At 42.4% G+C, this 8,901-nt stretch overlaps 1 long non-coding RNA gene across 1 annotated transcript; it reads right to left on the bottom strand.

Annotated features, from left to right (window-relative positions):
* Nucleotides 1-1,710: 1,710 nt before the first annotated feature.
* LOC309339519 lies at nt 1,711-8,000 on the bottom strand. Its single transcript, XR_014155437.1, has 2 exons — nt 7,512-8,000; nt 1,711-1,919 (listed from the first exon to the last, which is right to left on the bottom strand). It is a non-coding gene; the product is annotated as an uncharacterized lncRNA (long non-coding RNA).
* Between the last annotated feature and the right edge of the window lie 901 nt (nt 8,001-8,901).

Here is an 8,901-nt window from a genome sequence, read left to right as displayed (position 1 = left end):
TTTTTATGAGAGCCTGAGGAAGCTACATGGGAGTTGACATTTCTGACCATTTCTGCTTGCAGATGTTACCTGCAAAATCTATATGCAAGCCTTTTGTTCTGCATGCAATAGCTTTGACATGTATTGATTCTTCATGGGTATTAAGTCGCTAAATGTGAATTCACCCATGGACAATCCACTGACTGGGGAAGCATCAAGAGATACACGTATTAAAAATCATCAGTTATATGAAATGTTTAAAACAGACAGGAAAATGGGTTTTTTTGGACCAAAGTTTTTGATTTGAAAAAGAACTTTTACAAAACAAAGAAAAACTCTTATCTAAAATGTACAATCTGTTATTCGAATGGGAAACAAAAGATGAGCTTGTTAGCACTTCCGTGATACAATGGGCATTAGATGCAGGACATAATATAGATTTCAATCTCTGGGGGAAATTATGGAAGAGTGATTTGAAGTTCACAGCATGTTATTCCTTGAAAGACTTACAGGTCTTTCAAGGAATAACATGCTCCGAGTAGACTTGCTAAAATGTATAAAACTGAATCAGTTAAGTGCTGGAGATGCAATGAGGCTGAGGGTACGTTCTTTCATATGTGGTAGATAGGTAAAAGATAGATAGGTAGGGTAAAAGAGTATTGGGAAATGATTTATAATGAATTGGAAAAAATGTTTTAATGTACTTTCCCCAAAAACCCCAGAGACCTTTCTGTTGGGGATAATTCAGATGGAATTTCCCAGGTGTCAAAAAACATTATTTATGTATGCCATTACTGCGGCCTGGGTTTTGTTAGCCCCAAAATGGAAAATGAGTGAGGTCCCAGCTAAAGAAGAATGGCAACTTAAACTGATGGAATATGCACAGCTCGCAGATTTAACTTCTAGAATAAGAGAACAAGAAGAATATACGTTTAAAGAAGATTGGAAAACTTTTACTAAATATATGGGTGAAAACTGTGTACATTTGAAAACGTTGGCAGCATTAAGATAAATTCAACAGTGTAAATAAGTGTTGATGGATGTAAAACTGGAATAATGAATGGTTTCCTTTATGTAAAATATGCAGGGATCTAAGGCATGCAAAATGAACCATGGGAAGAGAAGAAGGGAAATCACTGATATTTTAAGGTTGTTCAAATGAATATTCTAAAATGTAAAATAGAAAAACAATAAAAAAATTATACAAAAAAGGTGTCTGCTGCATATTTTAAAATGCACAGCAAACCGGGGTCAAAAGTGAACCTTCAAAATACAACATTGCCCGATTGACTCCAAACTGGTGCCAAAGTTTTGAGCCAGTTTTGTGCCATTTTGTGCCACAAATCCCATGTCTTGCACTGCCCCTCAAACTGGGTAATTGACATGCAAACTGGGGGGGGGGCAATAGGGGCTCCAAAATTTAGGGGTCACACGTTAATGAAACTAGATTCACCTATCCCCAGAAAGGAGTCACCACCAGGAATTGGAGTGCTACACGGAGTCAATCAGTATGGCGTGTGTATCTAGGATGCTCCCATCTAGACCTCAAAATTGGAAAGAAGTGTGCCAATTAACTGCATAGGAATTAGCAAGGGCTCCTGATGAATGGCTGTGATGAGAATTTGTTAGCCACTTTTGTTTCCATCATCACAGTTGTCGCTGGAAAGAAATGTAAATCTGCTTACTCAAAGATTTAATTTATCTCCTAGACAAAATGCACGGGGAAATATATAATTAGGAACATCTTTACCACAAAAAGGATGCGCAGGGAGCAAGATTCTGGAGCGGTTTGAATTTGCTCTTTTTGAAGGAGGAAAGACTCTATCTGTCTTCTTTTCCAACCACTTCCCCATGAATGTTTGCTTTAAATACACATACATTTTAAACATCCATCAGCATCGTCACAGATATCTCCATTCTGCCACTGAATTCCTCAAATGCTCCTTCAGGAAACACAAATTAAATGATCACCTCATCATAGATATAAGTCATGGTGCTCTCTTCTAACCCAGTTCACAGCTTGCAAGTTACCTCGAGAAAGCAGGGGTGATCCGTAGCAAATATGTATATAGTGGTATCTCAGGATTTAAACGTTTCGGGTTACAAACTCTGCTAACCCGGAAGTAGTACCTCAGGTTACAACTTTGCCCCAGGATGAGAACAGAAACTGCGCGCCGGCAGCGTAGTGGCAGCGGGAGGCCCCATTAGCAAAAGCGCACCTTAGGTTAAGAACGGTTTTGGGTTGAGAACGGACCTCCGGAACGAATTAAGTTCGTAATCTAAGGTACCACTGTACTGAATTTCTATTGCACATACTTTGTCTTTACAACAGCCCTGAAAGGTAGGTCAGTGACATTAGACTCATATTGCTTCACAGGTGAAACTGGCAGACAGTATGGAAGAATGAGGAAACCCCGACAAAAGAACAGTGGCAAGAGAAATGGATGAACTATGCAGAACTGGCTAAATTGACATACAGTGGTACCTCGGGTTAAGTACTTAATTCATTCTGGAGGTCCGTTCTTAACCTGAAACTGTTCTTAACCTGAAGCACCACTTTAGCTAATGGGGCCTCCCGCTGCTGCTGCGCCGTCGGAGCACGATTTCTGTTCTCATCCTGAAGCAAATTTTTTAACCTGAGGTAATATTTCTGGGTTAGCGGAGTCTGTAACCTGAAGTGTATGTAACCTCATCGTATGTAACTTGAGGTACCACTGTACAAATTGCGAGATAAGGACAACTGTGACTTCAAAGACGAATGGGAACTTTTTACAAATTACTTGAAAAGACAACAAAATGAACTGGACTCCTTGGCAGGTTTTGAATAAACATACACAAATTTATTGATTGTTAGCATAGTAGATAAATAATATAAGGATTTATACAATTTTACAGTATGCAGAGAACAATATGAGTTGAGAAATCAGAGAGAGGAGCCGAGGGAAGTCTTGGGGGGAGAGGGAGGGAGGGTTTGATGGGGAGATGGGGGGGAAGGAGGAAATAATGAATATGAGACGTTTTGATATTTTGTTATGTTGAAATTGTTGTTAATAAATTAAGAAAGAAAGAAAGAAAGAAAGAAAGAAAGAAAGAAAGAAAGAAAGAAACTGACAGACAGTGGCTTGCTGAGGCTTTCCTGTCTTAACCACCACATCAGAGTAGCTCCATGGTACAGTTTAATTTTGCTGTGGTTCTTTGCATTTCAGAAACGCAAGATTTAACACCTCGGTGTCCCTTCCAACTCTACAGCTCTATGATTCTATTAATGCAGTGTGTTGTGGTTCGAGGACCCGACCCCCGCAATGTGGAATGAATACACAAGGACACGAGATATAAGGTTAATGGGCAAGAAAAGGCCACAACTTTATTGATTACAGCAGTGAAAAATGTATTGGCTTAGGCATTGGATCTCTAAAACAAGTGGGTTTATTCACCAGTAGGTGGAGCCTGTTGATGCTCATCCAACTATAGGCTCACCCCTGATGTCACCGAGGGTCATGCCATGGCCTCCCGCCAAGCAGGCATCGGACAGAATTCCTTTAACAGATTCCTTTAACAGAATACCCAAAATATTGAAGGCATAGGCGATGGCCACACCTAGCTCTTCGACACCACATTTTTCCAATGCCTAACCTACCCACCAATACCACAAAAGTTGTGACGATTGCTACGAGATGGGCAAAAAAACCAAAAGGCCTACAGCCAAATGGAAAAAATTCCTACCAGGCCCCCTGGACAACCAGGGCGACCAACCTAAGGTCCATAGCAAGGCCAAGGAACTAAGACCCTGAGCTCAAAGGGAGTGGAGGGTGGGTGACTCATGACGGGACGACGAAGAGGAGACTGAGGCCGAGGAGGGGCTGGCGCCGCAGCATATAGGCTGCTGTAACGCCCCCTCAGAGGCACCTGGTTGGGTGTGTGTCGAGGGGCGTGGCGCCAGCCAGGTGAGTGAGGGAGGCAGGGGGTTAACGCCCCCTGCCAGGGGCGGAGCTCGGGCTCCCACCCACAACCACTCCCCTCTCTTCCAGGGAGGAGAGTCTTTCTGGATCAGGGCAGGTGAGTGAAACCCAGATGTGTTGATGTCATTTGTGCTATTGTACCGCCAGACCAAATGTATTATTTTTTATTCTTTGGTCTCTATCCAATAAAAGCAGCACTCAGGACTTCTGGCAGTGCCTGATTTAGGGCAGTTCTCGCATGCAGGCTGCCGAGCTGAAGGGGCGCAACATTGAGAAGATCCATAATTGAGAAGATCCATTTGGGGGCACCAAATTTTGGTCCCGCACAGGGCGCCGCCATATTGCAAAATGTCAACTAAGTCTACCCCTGCTTCTTGATTTTGCCAACTGCATTTCTGTGGTAGAAGAAGAGTTTGGATTTGATATCCCACTTTATCACTACCCTAAGGAGTCTCAAAGCGGCTAACATTCTCCTTTCCCTTCCTCCCTCACAACAAACACTCTGTGAGGTGAGTGGGGCTGAGAGACTTCAGAGAAGTGTGACTGGCCCAAGGTCACCCAGCAGCTGCATGTGGAGGAGCGGAGACGCGAACCCGGTTCACCAGATTACAAGTCTACTGCTCTTAACCACTACACCACACTGGCCTTGTGGTTGGGGTTTGTATCTGTTTTGCAGAACAGAAACATTTTGAGATAGCCTGAATTCCATAGCGGCAGCATACTTCCATAGAGGCCTACACTATATGCAAGAAGAGGACTGGGGAAAATAAATGTCCCCTATTCAGGCGACATCTAGGAGCAAACAACTAAATGGAAACCTGGCCCTAGGGGATAATTTCCATTTCAGCAATATATGTCCTTCCTGAAATGATAAGCTGCTTCTGGAGAAGCTCTATGACCCCTAAGATTTAAAAAGACCCATTTAATTAGACAAAAAACAAACAAACTGTTAAACAATAGCAGGATTCAGTTACTACTGCATTTCTACACAATTACATTGGTAAATCTTATTTCATGACTGAGGAGTGAGGAATGGAGAAAACATTTATAGCTCCACTCAGGTTAGGATAAAAACCAGGACACCCCGAAAGTTGTTAAGACGCCAAATTTGTTGAGCTTTTCTTTTAAAGGAAACCACTGAAATTGACATATGGCAGCCCTAAAAGTTATCTTCAACCTGAATGTCACTTAATTCCATACCCTCTAAGTTTTCTCCTATGAAAATAGGGATGTCCTAAGGAAAAACAAGGGACATGGGTGGTGCTGGGGTTAAACCACAGACCCTAGGACTTACTGATCAGAAGGTTGGCGGTTCGAATCCCAGCAATGGGGTGAGCTCTCATTGCTCGGTCCCTGCTCCTGCCAACCTAGCAGTTCGAAAGCACGTCAAGTGCAAGCAGATAAATAGGTACTACTCTGGCGGGAAGGTAAACGGCGTTTCCGTGCGCTGCTCTGGTTCGCCAGAAGCGGCTTAGTCATGCTGGCCACATGACCCGGAAGCTGTACGCCGGCTCCCTCGGCCAATAAAGCGAGTTGAGCGCCGCAACCCCAGAGTCAGCCACAACTGGACCTAATGGTCAGGGGCCCGTTTACCTTTACCTAACCAATGAGGCTATTGGTATCCTATGTGCCAATGCTGGATCAAGAAAACTCCCAGGTTAAACACCTGCTTCTTCAAGGGCAAAGCAATTTGTTCTATAATGGGCCATCTACCCAGACACAGGAACCACCTACCAATATCTATCTATCTATCTATCTATCTATCTATCTATCTATCTATCATCTACCTACCTACCTACCTACCTACCTACCTACCTACCTACCTACAGTGGTACCTCAGGTTACATACGCTTTAGGTTACAGACTCCGCTAACCCAGAAATAGTACTTCAGGTTAAGAACTTTGCTTCAGGATGAGAAAAGAAATCGTGCTCCGGCGGCGCGGCAGCAGCAGGAGGCCCCATTAACTAAAGTGGTGCTTCAGGTTAAGAACAGTTTCAGGTTAAGAACGGACCTCCAGAGCCAATTAAGTACTTAACCTGAGGTACCACTGTATCTATCTATCTCCTTTATTGCCATAAAAGTGCATCATATACATGGATCCAATCACAACATAGTAGGAGATACTTTAGGATAAAACTGTCCAGACATCCTGAGGTACAAAAAGACGTAACTTCATAGTATCACTCAAAAATCTTGACACATTCTCCATGCCATTACTACAATCATTCACACTTACTGTTTATTATTATTTATTCAACTTATACACCACCCTATACCCAGAGGTCTCAGGGTGGTTCACAACAAGACCACAACATATTAAATCAAACCAAAAGCAGTAACCCAGTAAGCTCCCCCCCCAAAAAAAACACATTTTAAAAGGGTATGGGATGGTTTTTTTTTTAATTCTTTTTATTGAGTTTCATTCTTCACATACTCACAAAAAAGTAAAACACAGAACATTAAATAAAAAGTAAAAGGGCACCATCACAAAAAGAAAAAGGGGACCGGTCAAAAAAATAAAAAATAAACATTAGACCAATACATATCACACACTATCTGACTTCCTTCCCTACTGATTTCGGATTTCTAATTTTTAAAATATCACTTTTACCGCTGATATTGGTTATTAGTTTGTGCATCGGAAGTTTTATATTAGACCTGCTATAGTTGGTAGGTTTTTAAAATTAGCTTCTATATATGCCATGAATTTAGTCCAGTCGTTATTCAACTTTGTGTTCTTTTGGTTTCTGATTCTCTGCGTCATTTTTGCCAATTCGACAAAGTCATATAGTTTTGTTTGCCACTCCCTCACGGTTGGTATATGCGTACTTTTCCAATTTTGAGCAATTAACATTCTGGCCGCTGCTGTTGAATATTGGAATAAAGTTTTATCTTCTTTCCTAATTTCCTCCCCAATCATACCTAATAAGAAGGCCTCTGGCTTTTTAGGGAACGTATATCTAAATATTTTTTTTAACTCATTATATATCATGTCCCAAAAATTTTTTATTTCCCCACATGTCCACCACATGTGTATAAAGTTAAAAGGGTATGGGATGTTGATCAGGTCAACCAAAGGCCTGGTTAAAAAGGAACGTTTTTGCCGGGCGCCTAAAGGTGTATAATGAAGGTGCCAGGCAAACTTCCCTGGGGAGAGCATCCCACAGACGGGGAGCCACTGCAGAGAAGGCCTGTTCAAATGTGAGAAATGGGACTCACTGTACTCTCCTGATCTACATCCCTAAACTGGTTTGGGTATTCACAACTCAAAGCTCAAGATGCATTCACTTTCCTAGGCATATCATAATGGGTATCCTGTGAAGAGAGTGCTTGAATACTGTAGCCAGAATAGCACCCTCTGGATATTATTAGACAATTCTCATCATCTCATTGAAAGAGATGGGCTTGTTTAGTGTGGAGAAGGGTGGTTTAAAAGGGAAACATGAAATACCAAATGCTAATATTACTATGGAAGGAACATCAGCATGCTGAAGGGTTTTGTACCTTGGCTGCTCTTTGAAAGATGGGCCCTGGGAGGCAGGAAGGGGAGGAAGACACTGCAAGATATCACCCTCTCCAGAGGACATGCTTAATGCTCCCATGGCAAGTTATCAAGTGACTCTTGTGTCACTAGCCGAAAAAGAACGCCCTTTTCCAAGGCGTGACATCTTATTAGTTTTCCTTTTCTGAAAGTGTAAGCAGAATCCACAGTCACTTCCCTTCACTGCTACAAAACAGTGGGTGGAGTCATAAAGATGCCCAGAAGGGCTGGCTGAAGCCTTTAAATTATTCCTGATCTAAATCTTTTAAATGTTCCCTAAGACTGCCATGGAGCATTACCAGCACAGAATGCAGATGCTGATGAGAAAGTCTACTTACATCTCCATCCATTCTCTCTCACTCGCTGAATGATCAAACCAAAGGAGATCGCTATGCCTCTAGAGCCCTAGTGACCAAGGAGCCAGCAGAGGGAGGTGTCACAATGAAGGGTGTGTCACAAGGACCTCCGCAACCTAGCAACCACCAGCACTCAACTGACACTGCTCTCAACTGACACTACTATGTTCAGCTTTTTACAAGTACGGTATGTAAAATGAAAACTATCCCTTTATATTCAAGCTCCCATTGTTCCTGCACCTACTGAGCCTTAGCTATCTAATCTATCTAATCTAATCTGCCTCTCTGCCTCTCTGGTGCAACTGCCACAAACGAAAAGCTATGAAAAGGGCCCCCTGTATTTGAAAATTCACAAAGTGCTCCATTGCAGCTCAACAGCAGCCCTCTCCTTCTTTTCAGTGTTGTCCTATATTGCAGAACAGTGGAAAACTAGAGATCACCTCCTGGTTGTTAATTCATGTTAATACCCTCCTTCATCAGCAGGTCACAGGGCAAGTTACAGCCATCTAAAATTATTATTGTTGTTATTAATTAAATTTGTATACTGCCCTATACCCACAGGTTTCAGGGCAGTTCACAGGATCAGATCACAATACAGTGGTGCCTCGCAAGATGAAATTAATCCGTTCCGCGAGTCTCTTCGTCTTGCAGTTTTTTCGTCTTGCGAAGCAAGCCCATTAGCGGCTTAGCGGCTTAGCGGCTATTAATGGCTTAGCGGCTATTAACGGCTTAGCGGCTTAGCAGCTTAGCGGCTATTAACGGCTTAGTGGCTTTAAGAAAAAGGAAACAAACTCGCAAGAACTTGCAAGACGTTTCGTCTTGCGAAGCAAGCCCTTAGGGAAATTCGTCTTGCGGAACGACTCAAAAAACGGAAAACTCTTTCGTCTTGCACGTTTTTCGTCTTGCAAGGCATTCGTCTTGCAAGGTACCACTGTATAAAAATACAAAATATGTAATAAAAACAAAAACAACCCAATAACACCCCCCAACACATTTTAAAAGGGCATTGGATGTCAATCAGATGGACCAAAGGCCTGTTTAAAAAGGAACATTTTTGCCTGGCG

The sequence above is a fragment of the Podarcis erhardii genome (genome assembly GCF_964252035.2).
Source record: "Podarcis erhardii genome assembly, chromosome: 3".
Classification (NCBI taxonomy): domain Eukaryota; kingdom Metazoa; phylum Chordata; class Lepidosauria; order Squamata; family Lacertidae; genus Podarcis; species Podarcis erhardii.
The sequence above is the reverse complement of the archived record's forward strand: the minus strand, read 5'-3'. Positions and strand labels throughout refer to the sequence as shown.